This window comes from Tupaia chinensis, unplaced genomic scaffold (genome assembly GCF_000334495.1).
Source record: "Tupaia chinensis unplaced genomic scaffold, TupChi_1.0 Scaffold000183_1, whole genome shotgun sequence".
NCBI lineage: Eukaryota > Metazoa > Chordata > Mammalia > Scandentia > Tupaiidae > Tupaia > Tupaia belangeri.
Window position 1 is genome coordinate 246,198 of NW_006159658.1, and position 18,317 is coordinate 264,514.

At 46.7% G+C, this 18,317-nt stretch overlaps 1 protein-coding gene across 1 annotated transcript in view; it reads right to left on the reverse strand.

Moving 5' to 3' along the window:
- The window catches only part of RIMKLB (ribosomal modification protein rimK like family member B), a 111,845-nt gene extending 93,801 nt beyond the window's left edge, over nt 1-18,044 (reverse strand). The window contains exon 1 of the mRNA XM_006146611.3: nt 17,992-18,044. The gene's annotated coding sequence lies outside the window, so the exon portion shown is untranslated. The remainder of the gene's footprint in view (nt 1-17,991) is intronic.
- Nucleotides 18,045-18,317: the final 273 nt, after the last annotated feature.

Below are 18,317 nucleotides of genomic sequence, written 5' to 3' on the forward strand. Positions count from 1 at the left end.
GCGTGCCCAAGATCCCCAGAGGAGAATGGAGGAGAAGGGATTGCGGCGTGACCATCCCCCCTGGGGGGTGATTTCTCGCTTTCTGTCTCTATGTCTCTCTCTGTCTGTCTGGTGAGCACACGCGCCCTATAGCGATAAAACCTCTCCAAAAATAAAAAAAAAAAAAAGAGAAAAAGGGGTGATGGGACTGGCAGGTGGTGTGGTGGTTAAGGCACTGGACTCACTGATCACGGTTTGAGTCCCAGACCTGGTGGCTTGGTTTTCTCACTTTCCCTTTCTCTCTCCCTCTCTCTCGCTCTTTGGTTGAATTTAAAAACTAATAATAAGCAAATAAGATTAAATAAAAATAAGTCCCCCCAAAAAAAGAAAAAGGGGCGATGTAGGTTTTCCCCTTCCTTGTTTCCAGTTGTCAGTAAGATTTTTCTCTTCTCCCTCTCTCTCTCTCTGTCTCTCTTTCTATCTCTGGTGTGCACACGAGCCCTCTAGCAAAAAAAAAAAAGATAAAGATGACTGAGGTAAGGCAAACATAATGTACAACATAGTAAGTACTGAGTAAATATTTACTGTTATCACTCAAGTCTAATTGATATCAAAATGGTCAAAGAGAAATCAATAAAAAAAATTACACAATGTTTAGATAGGTGTGGTAATAATACAAATAGTTCCACATATTAACTGCACATCCCTGTGAGTCTAAGAGCCACTCTATGGGTGGGTAAATGTCTTTGAGATGAAACTAAAGTTTGCCCAGACCAAAACACTTCAGGTTTTCGGTCTTATTCCTAGATACATCAAAATCAGCAGGAGAGCTCTCAAAACCTAATGAAATCAAGGCTATCTGGACCCGTTGGGACTCAGGAACTATTTTTTTTTTTTTTTTTTTGTTTTAGCAATCTCCAGGGCATTCTAACATACAAAAAAGGGGGGCCGGCAAGTGGCATGGGCACTGGACTCCCACACAGCCGACCACAGAGAGAGACGGAAAGAGAGAAATAGCCACGGGGGTTAGCCATGCCTCAATCCCTTCTCCTCCATTTTCTTCCCAGGATCTTGGGTGCACACACACACTTGGCGTGAGTTTCAAGCCGCCAGGTCCTGGATTCAAACTGTAGTCAGCCACATGGGAGTCCAGCGCCTTACCCACTAAGTGACCTGCTGGCCCTAGAGAGTGATTTTTTAGCCGCCAGATCTGACACTTGGACTGGGGTGGACCAGGTGGGAGGGTGGCTCCCTAACCACCATACCACCTGCTGGCCCCTCACCAATAACTACCTATTTATATGTGTATTTACTATTTATTGAAGAGAGAAATTTTTTCGCTATAGGGTGCACACACTCCCCAGAGAGACAGAGATAAACCAAGAAATCGTCCTCCGGGACAATGGCCACGCAGCAATCCCTTTTTCTCCATTCTCTCAGGATTCTGGGCATGCACATACAGGCATCCAGTATGAGTTTCAACCCACCAGGTCGGGACTCAAACTATAGTCAGCCCAATGGGAGTCCAGTGCCTTAACCACCACACCAACTGCTGGCCCCACCAAGCACTTTTTTATTTTTAAAGAACTGTTAATTTTATTTATCATCATTATTACTTAACCAGAGAGAGAGGGGCAAGTGAGAAAGCAAGCCGCCAGGTCCAGGACTTGAACCGCGGTCCCATAAGCATTTTTTAAAGTTCTGTGTGAGACAGCAGGAAGATACCAGCAAGAAGACACAAAAAGCCGAGGGTTGAATGAAACAAAATCTCCCGGAACAAAATTACCCAGGCTCAACAGCCCTAGGTCTCTGAGCCTACTCATGTGCATACATGTATACCTACAGCAACCGGACGAACTTAACTCACACGTATGACAGGTTGATTCTAGACTGTAGGTCAAACAAAAATCTTCAAATGTTCCATGAACATCATCTGTTGCAAATGCGAACTGGTATATGATCTTAAAACTAAAGGGCTCAGGGCCAGCAGGCGTGGTGATTAGGGGTGCTGGACTTGTACATGGCCAAACATGGTTCAAGTCCTGACAGACCAGGCAGCTTTGCTTTCTCAGTTCTTCTCTCTCTGTCTCTCTCTCACTGTCCCTCTTCAATCCAATTGAAATAAATACATTAAAAATAATAATAAAGTTCAACAAAAATAATTCTTGGGATCAGCAGATGGCGTAATAGTTACATCGCTGTACTCCCATGTAGTCTACCACAGTTCAAGTCCTGGAGTTGGTGGCTTAAACTCACACCAGGCGCATGTGCGTGTGTGTCCAAGATCCCAAGAAGAGAATGGAGGAAAAGGGATTGCAGCGTGGCCATCCCCTCTGGGAGGGTGGGGGAGGGACTTTCTTGCTTTCTGTCTCTCTGTCTCTGTCTTTCTGGCAAGCACACACCTCATACCAAAAACCTCTCAAAATAATAATAATAATTCTTTAAAAAAAAAGCAAACAAACAACTAAAGGCCTAAAAGTAGTCAAGTATGAACAGAAATTTAATCTCTGAATCCAGGATGGTTATGAGTACCTAAAAAAAAGTGTTCCTGGGGCCAGCAGATGGTGTGGTGGCTAAGGGTGCTGAACTTCCATATGATCAACCAGATTTCGAGTCCCAGACCTGGCGGCTTGCTTTTTCTCTCTCAGTCTCACTGTCCCTCTCTGATCAAATTAAAAACAAATAAAGTGAAATAAAATAATTTTTTTAAATAGTGTTCTTTATGGAGTACCTAATGTGATTACTGCAGAATTCATAATTCACGTGGCTGGAGAAGCGGCGGCTGGTGTCTTATATCAGAAGCTTCCCTAGCAAGTCAGCCGGTCCCAGCAGCTGCAGTCAATCGAGCTCTCCCCAGCTTCCTCTCCCGGGGCCAGCCGGCTAGAACCAGCCCGGCAACAACAGTCTCCGCAGTTAGAATCGCTCAACACTGGTCTCGCCTTTCTCCACCCACCTCCCTCCTCCTTTCCCTCCACGCCACTTCTGCGTGTTACACTGAGGTTTGTCGGCCTTGCTAAGAAATGCGGATGCCAGACGAGTGGGTCGGCCGGGTAAAGGCCCCAAAGACCATACGCTGGCTGAACGGAGAAGAGAAGGCAGGGTGGAGAGAGAAGCCTTAGAAGGAGGGGTGATCCCGCCTCTCTCCTTCCATCTCTAATTGTTTCTGGTTGTCAGTAAGATTTTTTTTTTCTTCACCACATAGGAATCATCTGGGACGCTTGGTTAAAATGCAGACGCGGGGGACCGGCTGGTAATGCGGTGCCCAGGAGAAGCCAGGGCCCACATGGGAAGGCAGTTAGAATCCCAGGCCGGTCACCTGGGAATAGGGCAGACTCACAGGTCTGACTGATTGGAGGAAGGGGATGGCCACGTGAACAGAGCCTGTGGCCACTTCTCATCCTTCTCTCCCCACTCTGTCTTTTTCACTCTCTCCTGTGCCCACGTGCTCTATCATGAATAAAGAAAAAATAATAATAAAATGGGAATTCTTTGGCCCCCACCTCTGACTTTCTGAATCAGCCGGTGTAGCTGCATTTCTTGAGCGACTCAAGCTTCTAAACTCAGCCATAAATCTGCATTCTTAGTAAGCATACCAAGCGATCCTTAGACACATGAAAGTTTGAGAATAATGTCTTAAGAGAATGAAATAACTGCAAAATCTCTTTATTTAAAGCACTCAACATTTTTACACTCATTGTAGCCTCAAGCGATCTCTAAGGTGGAGCAAATCTTGTTAGTACCCTAGACAGAAAATTGGGGCACTGAGACTAGATCACTGTTGGCAATATCCTGGTCTCCTGGTTCCCCTGTCTGTAGGAGTATCTATCTTTTCTTTTCTTTTTTTTTTTTATTTTTTAAAGGTTTTTGCCATAGGCACGAGCTAGAGAGAAACAGAGAGAGATAAAGTGGGAAATCACCTCCCCACACACAGGGATGGCCACACCACAGTCCCCTCTCCTCCATTCTCCTCTCAGGCTTTTGGGCACGCTCACACACATGCCTGGTGTGATTTTTCTTAAGCCTCCAGGCCCAGGACCTAAACCATAGACGACCATGTGGGAGTCCAGAGCCTTAACCGTCATACCACCTGCTGTAGGACTAACTTGTTTATTTTAAAAATTTATTTATCTTATTTATTCATTCATTTGTATTTTTAATTTGACCAGAGACAGACAGACACACAGAAAAAAGGAACGTGAGAAAGTGAGCCAGCAGGCCCAGGACTCGAACCATGGTCAGCCATGTGGGAGTGTCCAGCACCTTAACCACCCACCATACCACCTGCTGGCCACTATTTTTGTTTTTTTTAAAGGGAAGTTTTCTGTTCTGTTTTTTTTTTAGAAGTTATTATTATTATTATTATTATTATTTACTATAGGTCATATATGCTCACCAGAAAGACACAGAGAGACAAAGCAAAAATCACCCCCCAGAGGGGATGGCCACGCTGCAATCCCTTCTCCTCCATTCTCCTCTCAGGATCCTGGGCATGCGCACATACACGCACCCGGCATGAGTTTAAGCCATTGGGTCTGGGACTTGAACAACGGTCGACTACATGGGAGTTCAGCGACATAGCCATAACACCAACTGCTTGTCCCAAGAGGTTTTTGTTATAGGGCACATGAGGTCACCAGAGAGACAGAGAGAAACAGAGTGACAGAAAGCAAGAAATCTTGGGCACGTGTGCACACGCGCCCGGTATGAGCCGGAGCTGCCAGGTCCAGGGCTCAAACCTTGGCTGGCTACATGGGAGTCCAACAGCGTAACCATTCCGCCATCTGCTGGTCCCAGAACTAAAATTGTATCAATCTGGCAAGAGTGCAAGAATGGAGTAAGTTAAAGTGGAAAGGTCACCTGTTCTCGTCTAAAGAATAGAGCACCAATGGGACCAGCAGTTGGCTATGTCGCTGGACTCCCACATAGTCGACCGCAGTTCGCGTCCTGGACCCGGTGGCTTAGAACTCACGCTGGGCGCGTGTGCATGTGTGCCCAAGATCCCGAGAGGAGAATGGAAGAGAAGGAATTGCAGCGTGACCATCCCCCCTGGGGAGTGATTTCTCGCTTTCTGTCTCTATGTCTCTCTCTGTCTGTCTGGAGCGCACACGCCCTATAGCAAAAACCTCTCAAAAAAATTATTTATGATATGGCATGTGCTCATATGAGAGAGAAAAAAAAGAGAGAAGCATCCTCCACGATGTCTATTCAGGCCACAATCCTTCCTTCAGTCCTCTAACCCACTGGATCCTACACATTTCCAGGTGTGCCCAGCATGGTTTAGGCTGGTTGGGCCGAGTATTTGAACCACACCCGCTATTGTGGGAGCCAGCTTCTCTGGAGTAGCACGTTAAAACTGCACCACTACTGACCCTGTTGTCCAAATTATTTTTTAAAGAATTATTTTATTGGGACCAGCAGTTGGCATAATGGCTGTCACTGGACTCCCACGTAGTCAACTGCAGTTCGTGTCCTGGACCCAGTGGCTTAAAACTCACGCCGGACGTGTGTGTGTGCGTACCCAAGACACCAAGAGGAGAATGGAGGAGAAGGGATTGAAGCGTGGCCACCCCTCTGGGGGGTGATTTCTCGCTTTCTATCTGTCTTTCTCTGTCTGTCTGGTGAGCACACGCGCCCTTATAGCAAAAACCTCTAAAAAAAAAAAAAGTATTTTATTTAACCTTATTTATTTATTTATTTTAATTTGATCAGAGAGAGAGAGAGACAGAGAAAGAGAGAGGGAAAAAACGTGAGAAAGCAAGCTGCCAGGTCTGGGACTTGAACTGCCATTGGCCATGTGGGAGTCTGGTGCCCTTAGCCACCATGCCAAAATTCTTATCTATCCTATTTTCACATTTTGGTTTTTGCTCATATCTACTATCTTGGTTTACAAACTGACATTGTTCATTGAACTACTTATTTTCTGTCTTTGCTTTTCCTTCTTTCAAACTTTTTGGGGGCCAGCAGGTGGCATGGTTGTTGAGGCGTTGGATTCCCATCTGGCTGACTTTGGCTTGCTTTCCCATCACTCTCTCTATCTCTGTGTCTCTCTGGTGAGCACTCATGCCCTGTGGCAAATTTTAAATTAATATAAGTAGAATATTAATAAAATTAATATTAAATTAAATTATACTTTTTTTTTTTAAAGAAAAAAGCTTTTTTTTCTTTCTTCTGTTTTTGTTCATGCTAAAGAAAGTTGCAAGCCCTTAACAGAGTCTAGTCAGGAATCGCCTTCCTGCAGCCCGCCAGATCCTGAGTGCCTGCCTGTTCCAAGTTGACTGGGCCAGGGATTCAAACCTTTGACATGCGGGATTCGGCTTCTGAGCAGCACACTAACTCTGCCACAGGAGCCAGTGCTTTTATTTAACCTCTCTGACAGAAGAGAACTCTCCTTACTTCCCTTTCCTTGGTTTTCTTTTTTCACTATCTTTCAAACTGTTTGATCCTAGCAAAGTGAAACAAGATGAGACTGAAGAGGAAAAAAGAAAAACGTGAGGCCTTACCAGATGGCGTGATGATTACGTCACTGGCCTCCCACGTGGCTGATTGCTGACCGAGTCCGGGACCTGAAGGCTTGAAACTAACGCTAGGTATGTGTGTGGTGTGTGTATGTGCATGCGTGCCCAGGACCCCGAGAGGAGACTGGAGAAGGGATTGCAGTGTGGCCATCCCCCCTGGGAGTGATTTCTTGCTTTCTGTCTCTCTGTCTCTATCTCTCTTGCAAGCACACAAGCCCTATGGCAAAAATCTCTCTAAAAAAGAAAAGAAAGACAGGAAGAAAGAAAAAGAAAGAAAACAAGTGAAAATAAAAACAATGGAGTGTAGTGACACAGTGGAATTACTTGGAGAATCTCCAATACAGGGTGTCACCATTTCTTTCTTTTTTTTGGAGACGTTTTCGCTATAGGGCGCGTGCGCTCGCCAGACAGACAGAGAGAGACAGAGAGACAGAAAGCGAGCAATCACCCCCCAGAGGGGGAATGGTCACGCCAAAATCCCTTCTCCTCCATTCTCCTCTCAGGATCTTGGGCACGCACGCACACGCGCCCGGCGTGAGTTTTAAGTCACCGGGTCCGGGACGCGAACTGCGGTCGACTACGTGGGAGTCCAGCAACGTAGCCACTATGCTAACTGCTGGTTCCTAACCATTTCTTGCTTGTTTCCCACAACTCTTCTTTTTTTTGAGAGAGAGATTTTTGCTATAGGGTGAGCAGGCTCGCCAGAAAGACAAAAACAGAGAGGCAGAAAGCGAAAAATCCCCCTCCAAGGAGGGATGGCTATGCCGCAATCCCTTCTCCCCCATTCTCCTCTCGGGATCTTGAGCACACATGCACATGCACCCGAAATGAGTTTAAGCCACCGGGTCTGGGACTCAAACTGTGGTCGACTAAATGGGAGTCTAGCGACATAGCCATTAATTATGCCAACTGCTGGTCCCCCCATAACTCTTTTGGACAACCAGGGCAAGTAACTTAGATAGTAGTTGGCTTAATAAAAGACGAGGGTCACCCTGTGGCTGGATCCTAAATGGCCGATTCTGGACCTGACAGCTCCAAAAACAGACCAGAAACCAGCAGGTGGCATGGCGGTTAAGGTGCTGGACTCCCACGTGACTGACCGCAGTGAGTCCTGGACCTGATGGCTTGAAGGTCATGTCGGGCACATGTGTGTGCACACTCAGGATCCCAGGAGGAAAAATGGAGAAGGGATTGCAGCATGAACATCCCCCAGGGGGGATGATTTCTCACTTTCTCTCTCACTGTCTCTGCTCTCAGGCGAGTGCACATGCCCTATGGCAAAAACCTTAAAAAGAAAAAAAGAGGGGGGGGGGCCTAGCAGGTGGTGTAGTGGTTAAGGTGCTGGACTCCCACATGGCTGACCACCGTTTAAGTCCTGGACTTGGCTTTCTTTCCCGCTGAGTTTCTCTCTCTGCTACCCTCTGGTCAAATTAAAAATAATTATGATGAATAAAACTAAATAAAATAATTCTTTAAAAAAGAAAAGAGGGACCAGCAGTTAGAATAATGGCTATGTCGCTGGGCTCCCACATAGTTGACTGTGGTTCGAGTCCCGGACTTAAAAGTCACGCCGGGCGCGTGTGCGTGCGTGCCCAAGATCCCAAGAGGAGAATGGAGGAGAAGGGATTGCGGCTTGGACATCCCCCCCAGGGGGGGATTTCTTGCTTTCTGTCTCTCTGTCTCTCTCTGTCTTTCTGGCGAGCGCAAGCGTCCTATAGCAAAAACCTCTCAAAACAACACAAACAAAAAAACAATGCAGGCCAGCCGGTGGCATGGTTGTTAAGGTGGCTGAATCGCATATAGCCAGTTACATGGTTTAAGTCCCTGAGCAGCGGCTTAAAAAACATGCCAGGTTGTGAGCACATGCCCCAAATCCCAGGAGAATGGAGGAGAAGAGATTACAGTGTGGCCATCCCCCTCTGGGGGATGATTTCTCATTTTCCCTCTCTGTCTCTCTCTGCCTCTCTCTGGTTAGTGCACACACCCTTTAGCAAACAAAACAAAACAAACAAAACAAACAAAACCCTAAAAACAAAATCAGGTCAAGTGCCTGTGTATGCATGCTCAAAATCCCAGCAAGAAGGAGAAATGGAAGAGAAGCATGGCTGTGCCCCATAGAGGAGGACTTCTCACTGTCTCTGTCTCTCTCTGTCTCTCCAGTGGGTGCACATGTCCTGTGGCAAATCTTCTTTTCAATAAACAGAAAGGCACAGAGACGTTAAGTAACTAGTCCTAAATCAGAAAGCTGGCAAATGACAAAGCCACGATTCGAATCCAGATACCAAAATGTATGCTCTTAAAAAACATTTATTCATTCTTGGGAACCAGCAGTTAGCGTAATGGCTATGTCGCTGGACTCCCACGTAGTCGACCGCAGTTCGCGTCCCGGACCCGGTGGCTTAAAACTCACACCGGGCACGTGTGCATGTGTGCCCAAGATCCCGAGAGAATGGAGAAGGGATTGCGGCGTGACCATCCCCCCTGGGGGGTGATTTCTCGCTTTCTGTCTCTATGTCTCTCTGTCTGTCTGGCGAGCGCATGCGCCCTATAGTGAAAACCTCTCCAAAAACAAAAAAAAAATTTATTCATTCTTTTCTTTTCTTTTCTTTGCTACAGGGCACGTGCGCTCACCAGACAGAGACAGACAGATAAGCGAGAAATCACCCCCCAGGGGAGATGGCCATGCCGCAGTCCCTTCTCCATTCTCCTCTCGGGATCTTGGGCACGCACACACATGCGCCCAGCGTGAGTTTTTAAGTCACCGGGTCCGGGACGCGAACCACGGTCGACTACGTGGGAGTCCAGCGACATAGCCATTATGCTAACTGCTGGTCCCTCATTTATTTATTTTAATTTGGCCAGAGAGAGGGAAAGTGAGCAGGCCCGGGACTCGAACCGTGGTCGCACATGTGGGAGGGTCTAGCACCCTAACCACCATGCCACCTGCTGGTCCCCAAAGTGTATGCTCTTATCTATTTCATTCCGACGCTTTTTGTAAACTCTCTAAGGACTATATAAAATTGATTTTCTGCAGTTTCCTTTTTTTTTTTTTTTTAGGTTTTTTAGGTTTTTAGGTTTTTGCTATGCATATGGCTCAGCAGAGACAGGGAAAGGGAAAGTGAGAAATCACCACCCGGAGGGATAGCCACACCACCATCCATCCCTTCTCCTGTAGTCTCCTCTTGGGATGCTAGGATTCATGCGCACACCCACCCAGCATGATTTCCAAGCCACTGGGTTCAGGACTCGAACCACTCGGTGGGCCACTTGGGTGGCATCTAGCCACCTTAACCGCCACACCAGCTGTTTACACCCCCACACATACCTCTTAATAAGTAAAGTTTATTTGGGTATTAATGCCTGTAGTTTTCTTCTGTTTGGGCTTACACTCCCAACAGCATTTACAAACGCATGAAAACAAGGGTACATATATATTTTGCTACAAGGATCTAAGAACCTATTAGCCACGTATCATCTAGAAAGATTCCACAAACAATTATTACTTGCACATGTCATTCTTCAAATATGCATATATATGGCTAATGAAATGTAAGTCCTTTTTTCAAAAATGTAAGTCCATTTAAGTCGTGAACAGATTTACTAAAGTCAGAAGCTTTTTAATCAATGTTTTCTCAAACTTCAGATATAATCAACAAAAACTACTATCTTGTGTTAGACTACAATTTGTAACGTTTTGATGTTTATAAAAGCCCCCAGTGACATGCTGGCACAAGGGTTTAGCAGAAAACAAGAGTTGAATGGAGAACCGAGGATTTGGTGCCTAACAGAGGCCAAAACTAGGTCAGTGTCCCCGACAGTCACAGCTGCTGGAGAGTGATGTCACCCGAGAAACGGGGGTGGGGCGGTGGAATTTAAGGTGGGGAGTGAGGAGACACTCCGGACCGGGAGAACTATGGAGGTGGAAGGGGGCGACCTCACACAGGCGGGTTTGAAGCCGGCCTTTTCTAGGCTGGCTCCATCAACACGGGCTGATGGCAGGAACAGCTGAAGCACCACTTCCTCCTCCCCCCCGCTGGCCTCACCCCTACCTCAGCATCACCATCAGACCCCCTCTGCTGGAGACAAAGATACAAGAGAAAACAAATAGGAGAAAGACAACCCTGAGGAAGAATGATTTCGCTAAAGGAGAGAAGGGCCGGGAAGACAGTGAAAAGACTAGGAATCAACGCAGCAGAACAGGAGGGAGAGGCAGAAGTAAACAAAGGAGAGGGGCAGCCGGTACCAGAGGAGGGAAAACAGGAGGAAAAGATGGCTGAATGAGACAAAAGACACATTAACACAGGGAGGAGCGAGGGTCGGTTCAGAAATAGGATCCTTTCCAATGATCGAGGTTTAAAAAAGTGAGCAAAATGCTGGGAAAGAAAGACGTCTGAACGGTGTCATTAGAAATAAAAAATACCTAGACAGTGTGTGTGTGTGTGTTTTTTCCCCAGCAAAGTAAAACTGCCATGCTCCCAACTAGGACTTGTCTCCCCAGTTCGCACTCAAATCCAAATCTATGCTGTCTCCGTGCTTCCCTTTCAGGGACGTAAGAAAATCGCATGACTGAGTTAAAAATCTCACTCCAGGTATTGGTTGCTTCTGTTCAATTTTGTTAATAATAAAAGGAATGGCAATAGCCATCTTAGGAATGTGGAAATGGGGTGTACTCCAATATCCCTGCTTTTGAAACGGATCATGCACTTGGCATATTAATCACACACACACACACACACACACACACAATCATTCCCTAACCCTAGTCGATTAATCCTTGGAATTGAAACCGAATGTCCTTCCATGATGTCCAACAGTCCTTCCATAACAAATTTTTTTTTCTTCCATGATGTCCAACAGTCCTTCCATAACAATGATTTTTTCCTCATGGAAGAACTGGGCGTGCACCTTTCTGGATAACTGCTACAGTATGAACTACCCTGTGACCACCGAAAGGGTCACCTGTAATATACCTATTTCAGGACAAACGATGCCCAGAAAGAAACACGAGAGATCCAGAACTATCTCCCTGAAGTCCCAGGAGAACCAGGGTGGAGGGCGCCTAAATCTGGAAGAACATGTTGTTTTTCTCTCTCGCCCCCTCTGCAAGGTCTTCTTTCTGGGGAAGGAATTTCTATTATTTATGTCTGCTCATTCCCCCTTTCTCTCATCTCCTTTCTCCCCCTCTTCTTGTAACAGCGTCTCTCTTTGTTTCCAGCTCGGGTTGCCCCCCACATTTCCCTCTACATTCTGACTTTGTTGTGTCCTGGCTGAGTCGCCCCGACTTCCACTCAACTTTCAGAGCTGGAATCAGAGCCGTGCACTGGCAGCCACTCAGTCACACATACCACGCCACCACAAAGGAGCTCTCTGACGGCAACATCTTTTCAACCATCCGTTCCCACTGGTGGCCCTCAGCAAAGCGCACAGACCCGTGACCTGAAAGAAGCAACACGTACTTCACATACATTTCGCATGCACATGGCCTCTGCAGTCGGCTCACAAAGACACAATGTCTGCGGGAAGGTCTTGCAGGCGGCGCACGCAGGCGGTGCAGTCCCCACCCCCTTCGTGGGCTTTTCCTGACTGGCTCTTTCTCCCAGACACCTCCTCCCTGCGTGCTGCCCGGCAGTGCCGCCCTCCTCTCCCTGCAGTTCCCCAAGTCCTAAACTGCGGTGCCATCCATCACTCTCCCAACAGACCCTCCCGCAAACATCTGCAATCCTCGGGCCTTGAAGCTCCCCTTTTCCCTGACTGGAACTTGCTCTAGCAGAAAGACGGACCCAACCGAATCCCCTTCTGGAACACAGTGCTAGAGACCGGGCCCTAACACTCCCCCTCGTTTCTACAGACTTTAATTTGGGCATGGAAGTCTTTGGAAAAAAGGAGGGAGGAAGGAAAAAGAAAGAGGGAGAAAGAAAACAGGAAGGAAGGGGAGGGAGAGAGACTCCTGGTAGAAACTGTCGTTTTGTCCAAGAAAACTTGAACAAAAGCAAAGAAACCGATTAGAAGGGGGAGAGGGGAAGAACAGAGAGGGGATGGGAACTGGAGCAAGAGGTGTGGAGGTAAAGGGAGAGACAAAGAGAGGTGAAAGTGGGACTTAGTTAACCGGATTTCTCCGGGTTTTTGTTTCTGAAGAGACTCCCGAATGCGGACCAGATGACTCTTAGAAAATAGTGAAAGAGGGAACCAGCAGTTAGCAGAATGGCTATGTCTCTCGACTCCCATGTAGGCGACCGCGGTTCGAGTCCCGGACCCAGTGGCTTAAAACTCACGACGGGAGCATATGCGTGCGTGTGTGCCCAAGATCCCAGGAGGAGAATGGAGGAGAAGGGATTGCGGCGTGACCATCCCCCCTGGGGATGATTTCTCGCTTTCTGTCTCTCTGTCTCTATGTCTCTGTCTGTCTGGCAAGTGCCTGCGCCCTCTGGCAAAAACCTCTCCAAAAAAAAAAGAGAGAGAAAATAGTGAAAGAATCTGAGAGAGCAAAGTCCCCTATCACATTGTACATTTTGAAATTTCCTCAAAAATCAGAATAGATCATCCTCACAAATACCTGCCGCCAGGGAGGTTTAAGTTTCTAATGGGAAAGAATCCAGCGATGTTTGGAAAACAGACCTTTCCATTTTTTAAAGAATTATTTATTTACTTAATTCTATTTGTTATTATTATTATTTAGTTTGATCAGACAGAGACAGAGTGAGAGAAAGGGAAAGTGAAAAAGCAAGCCACAGGATCTGGGACTCAAACCACAGTCGGCCATGTGGGAGTGCAGCGCCTTTTTCCTGCACGCCACCTGCCAACCCTATACCTTTGCATTAAAAAAATCATTTTTAATTTGTTAGTGTTTTGCCATAGGCTATGTGTGCTCACCAGAGACAGACAGAAAGTGAGACATCATCTTCCAAATGGGATGACCACATCACAATCCCTTCTTGAACAATCTCCTCAAGACTGTGGGCACGCGCGCGCACACACACACACACACACACACACACACACACACGAGTCTGGCATAATTTTCAAGCCCCTGGATCTGAGATTTGAACCACTCTGCCAGTCACGTGGATCCGGTGTCTTGAGTTCCATGCAGCCTGCTACCTTGTACCTTTGAAATATTTTTAAAAGAATTATTTATTTACTTATTTATATTATCATTATTATTATCCTTTAATTTGACCAGAGAAAGACAGAGAAAGGGAAAGTGAGAAGAAACAAGCCACCAGGTCTGGGGCTTGAACCATGATCAGCCATGTGGGAGTCCAACACCTTAACCACCACACCACCTGCTGGCCCCTGTACCTTTGAGTTTTAACCAGATGACGTGTCCCAAATATTACAGTATTGAGATATACTACACAGTTATCTCTTGTTGTATCTGAAATTTAGATTTAACTGATTATCTTGCATTTAAAAAAAAGAATTATTTATTTATTTATTTAATTTATTTTATTTAATTTGTAGTTATTTTTTAATTTGACCAGACAGAGAGAGAGAGAGAAAGGGAAAGCGAGAAAGCAAGTCACCAGGTCTGGGACTCGAACCATGGTCAGTCATGTGGGAATCCAGCGCCCTTATCCGCCTCACCATGTGCTGGCCCCAATGATCTTGCATTTTAAAAGATATTTTCTGGGGACCAACAGTTGGTGTAACGGCTATGTCCCTGGACTCCCATGTAGTCTACTGTGGTTCGAGTCCCAGACCTGGTGGCTTAAACTCACACCAGGCACGTGTGCATGCATGCCCAAGATCCCGAGAGGAGAATGGAGGAGAAGGGATTGCACTGAGGCTTTTCCCCTGGGAGGTGATTTTGCGCTTTCTGTCTCTCTGTTTTTCTGGTGAGTGCACGCGCCCTATAGCAAAAATCTCTCCTAAATAAATAATGAGGGTTTTTTCCTACAGTGCAATTGCTTGCCAGAGACAAGAGACAGCGAGAGGGAAAGAACTCACCTCCCGGGGGAAAAGCCTCAGTGCAATCCCTTCTCCTCCATTCTTCTCTCAAGATCTTGGGCATGCACGCACATGTGCCTGGAGTGAGTTTAAGCCACTGGGTCCAGGAATTGAACCATGGTTGGCCATATGGGAGTCCAGCAATGTAACCCCTATGCCATCTACTGGCCCCCTCATCTTGGATTTTTAAAAAATCTGGCTATTCACGCCCTGGCGGGATTCAGATACATACTCAAGTCTGAGAAATTCTGGTATAAAGTATGGTAGCCTACTTCTGGGGTTTTTTTGTTTTGTTTTGGTTTTGGGTTTTTTTTTTTGGTTTTTGCCATGGGGCTCATGAGCTTACAGAGAAGAAGCAGTGAGAGGGAAAGTGAAAAGGGATTCCCCAGGGGAATGGCACACCACAATCCCTTCTCCGTTCTCCTCACACTGGACACATGTGTGCGCATGCCTGAAATCCCGAGAGGAAAATGGAGAGGGGATGGCGGCGTAGCTGTTCTCCCAGGGGGTGATCTCTTGCTCTCTGTTGCTCTATAGAAAAAAAATCTCATAAATGAAAAGAGAATCAGAATGGGTGACTGTACATAGTGCCCCAAATCCCAAAAGGCGGAAGAAATGTTAGAGCTGGATTTTGACATGGCCGTCCTTCATGGGAGGGCTCTTACTTTCCCTCTCTCTGTTTCTCTCTGGCGAGTGTACGCACCCTCTGGCAAATTTTTTCTCACATGCTGTTTCTCTCTGGCTTACACATTTACCTCATAGGAAAGACTAAAAAATAATATATATATATGGAATATTCTACCACCCAGCCTAGAAATGCCTGGTGTGGAGCAGGCATGGGTGGTTAAAGACCTTTCAACATGTCAGCCATGCCTTAGATTCTGTTTCTGATGCCCAGTCCCACCCGCACCCTGAAGTTCTCGCTGCCCTCTTAAGCAGCCAGTGAGACTGGAGGACGTGGGTTAGATGACTGCTCCTTAGGCTAGGGAAACTGAAAAGTGTGAATCCCTTGTTTCTTTTCCCCCTGAAATTCTTGACTCCTTGAACACAGGAGAGATGACGAATTCAATTTTCGAAAATATCAGTATTTGAGGCCAGCAGATGGGGTAGCGGTTACGTTGTTGGACTCCCACAAGAGTCGACCACGGTTTGAGTCCTGGACTCAGTGGCTTGAAACTCATGGTGGGCGTATGTGTGCACATGCCCAAGATCCCAGGAGGAGAAAGTATTGCTGCGTGGCCATCCCTGGAGAGGGTGATTTATCACTTTCCCTCTCACTGTCTGTCTCTCTCTGGCACCCTAAGGCAAAATAATCTAGTAAATAAATAAACAAATAAAATATCAATATTTGATGAAGTGCCTGGTTTTGAGAAGAAAACTAGATTATAAAAGTACAGTTCCTGGGGCCAGCAGATGGCGTGGTGGTTAACGCACTGGACTTCCACATGGGTGATCACGATTCTAGACCTGGGCCTGGCGGCTTGCTTCCTCTCTCTCCCACTCTTTCTCTCTCTGGTCAAATAAAAAAGGAAAAAAAAAAAAAAAAAGTTAAGTAAAATAATTTTTAAAAAAGTGCAGCTCCTAGTCCTTCGGAGTCTCTCCCTGTCAGGCACAGCTCAGTAAGCACACAGCACCAACCACGTTAACAATCCTTCTCACAGTAAACAGGGTGGAGGGAAAAGCAACTCAGCTGCGAGAGTGGTGTGGAGGTTATTTGTTGCCCTCTCGTGTCCAGTTTTAGGAAATACAGCTTCTCCTGTCAACACTAAGAAATCCCAAGATTCACTTAACTTTGTGTATTTATTAGGTCATTTTTCTTTCTTTCTTTTTCTTTTTTTGGAGAGGTTTTTGCTATAGGGCATGTGCGCCTGCCAGAAACAGATAGACAGAGAGACAGAAAGCAAAAAATCACCCTCCAGGGGGGAGGGCCACGCTGTAATCCCTTCTCCTCCATTCTCCTCTCCGGACCTTGGGAGTGCACGCACACATGCCCAGAGTTAGTTTAAGCTACCGGGTCCAGGCCTTGAACCTCAGTCAACTACGTGGGAATCCAGCAACAACATAGCCATTACTCCAACTGCTGGTCCCGATTAGATCGTTTTTCTATGCAAAAATGTGTCATGACTTTTCTGATGACTCAATATTTATTTAAAACTTTCTGCTATAGGGCACATGCACTCACCAGAGAGAGAGAGAGAACAGAAAAGTAAGAAAGCCCTCCTTTCGCTCCCGGATGGCCATGCCGTAATCTTTTCTCCATTCTCCTTGCTAAATTTTGGACACACGTGCACTCAGAGTGTTTTTCAAGCTGCCAGGTCCAGGGCTTAAACCACAGCCCGTCAAGGAGAACCCAGCTCCTTAGCCACTGTACAACCAGCTGGACCTTGTACTTACTTATTCACTCTAAAGAACACAGTTTCTCTGGGGCCACCAGTTAGTGTAATGGCTATGTCACTGGACTGCCATGCAGTCAACTGCAGTTTGAGTCCCGGACCCAGCAGTTTAAACTCACGCTGGGCACATGCTCAAGATCCCAAGAAGAGAAGGGATTGCAGCATGGCCATCCTCCCGGGGGGCTGATTTCTTGCTTTCTGTCTCTCTCTGTCTGTCTTTCTGGCAAGTGCAAATGCCCTACAGTAAAAAATAAATAAACAAAACAACTCCCCCCCAAAAAATAAGAACATACTGTTTTTCTAAACTCACACAAAACACTTTTTAAAAAAATCTTTCAGAATTATTTATTCAATTTTATTTATTTATTTATTTATTTATTTGGAGAGGTTTTCGCTATAGGGCGCGTGCGCTCGCCAGACAGACAGAGAGAGACAGAGAAATCACTCCCCAGGGGGGATGGTCACGCCGCAATCCCTTCTCCTCCATTCTCCTCTCGGGATCTTGGGCACACACGCACATGCGCCCGGCGTGAGTTTTAAGCCACCGGGTCCGGGACGTGAACCGCGCGGTCAACTACGTGAGAGTCCAGAGACATAGCCATTACGCTAACTGCTGATCCCTTTATTCAATTTTATTTATTTAAGACTTTATTATTATTTTAAAATTTGCTATAGAGTAAGTGACTCACCAGAGAGAGAGAGAGAGAGAGAGACATAACACGCGCACGCACAGAGAAAGGGAAAGTGAGAAAGCCAGCTGTCAGGTCCAGGACTTGAACCACAGTTGGCCATATGGGAGTCTAGTGCCTCAACCACTGCACTACCTGCTGGTCCCTATTATTATTGTTTTTAAAAATTTTGCTATAGTGCACTCACCAGAGAGACAGAGAGAGACGGGGAAAATGAGAAAGCAAGCCTCCAAGTCCAGGACTCAAACAGCAGTTGGCCACGTGGGAGTCCAGTACCTTGGAATTAATGTCAGATCCCACATGTTGAATCTCGGGCCTACAGATTGATCCTACTCCAGGTACCAGTTGGCAGTTCAGGCCTTCAGTGTTCCTGACTGACCAGCCGTAACGTGGGGCTCCCACGACCCTTCCTGCGAATTCCGTAACGTGTTAGGACGGCTCACAGAACTCAGGGAGCACATTACTCACCCGGAAGGACCGACAAACGACCAGATGTGGTCGGGACAGTTGAACAGCCAGATGTGCAGGCGTCTGGGGCGACCCTGGGAGGGCTCTGAGCAGAGGAGCTTCTGTTCCTGAGGAGCTGCGGTGCCCCACCCTCCCGGCACGTAGAAGCAGTTCAGCAAAGAAGCTTATCCAGTCTCCCAGTGCACAAGATTTTGCAGAGTCTTGACTCCTGCCCTGTCCCCTCCCTGTCAGGAGGTGAGTGAGTCTGGCAGAAAGCTCCAACCACTACTCTGCGTCACCTCATTAACATAAATTCAGGTGTGATCACGTGCAAGATCCTGGTTTGT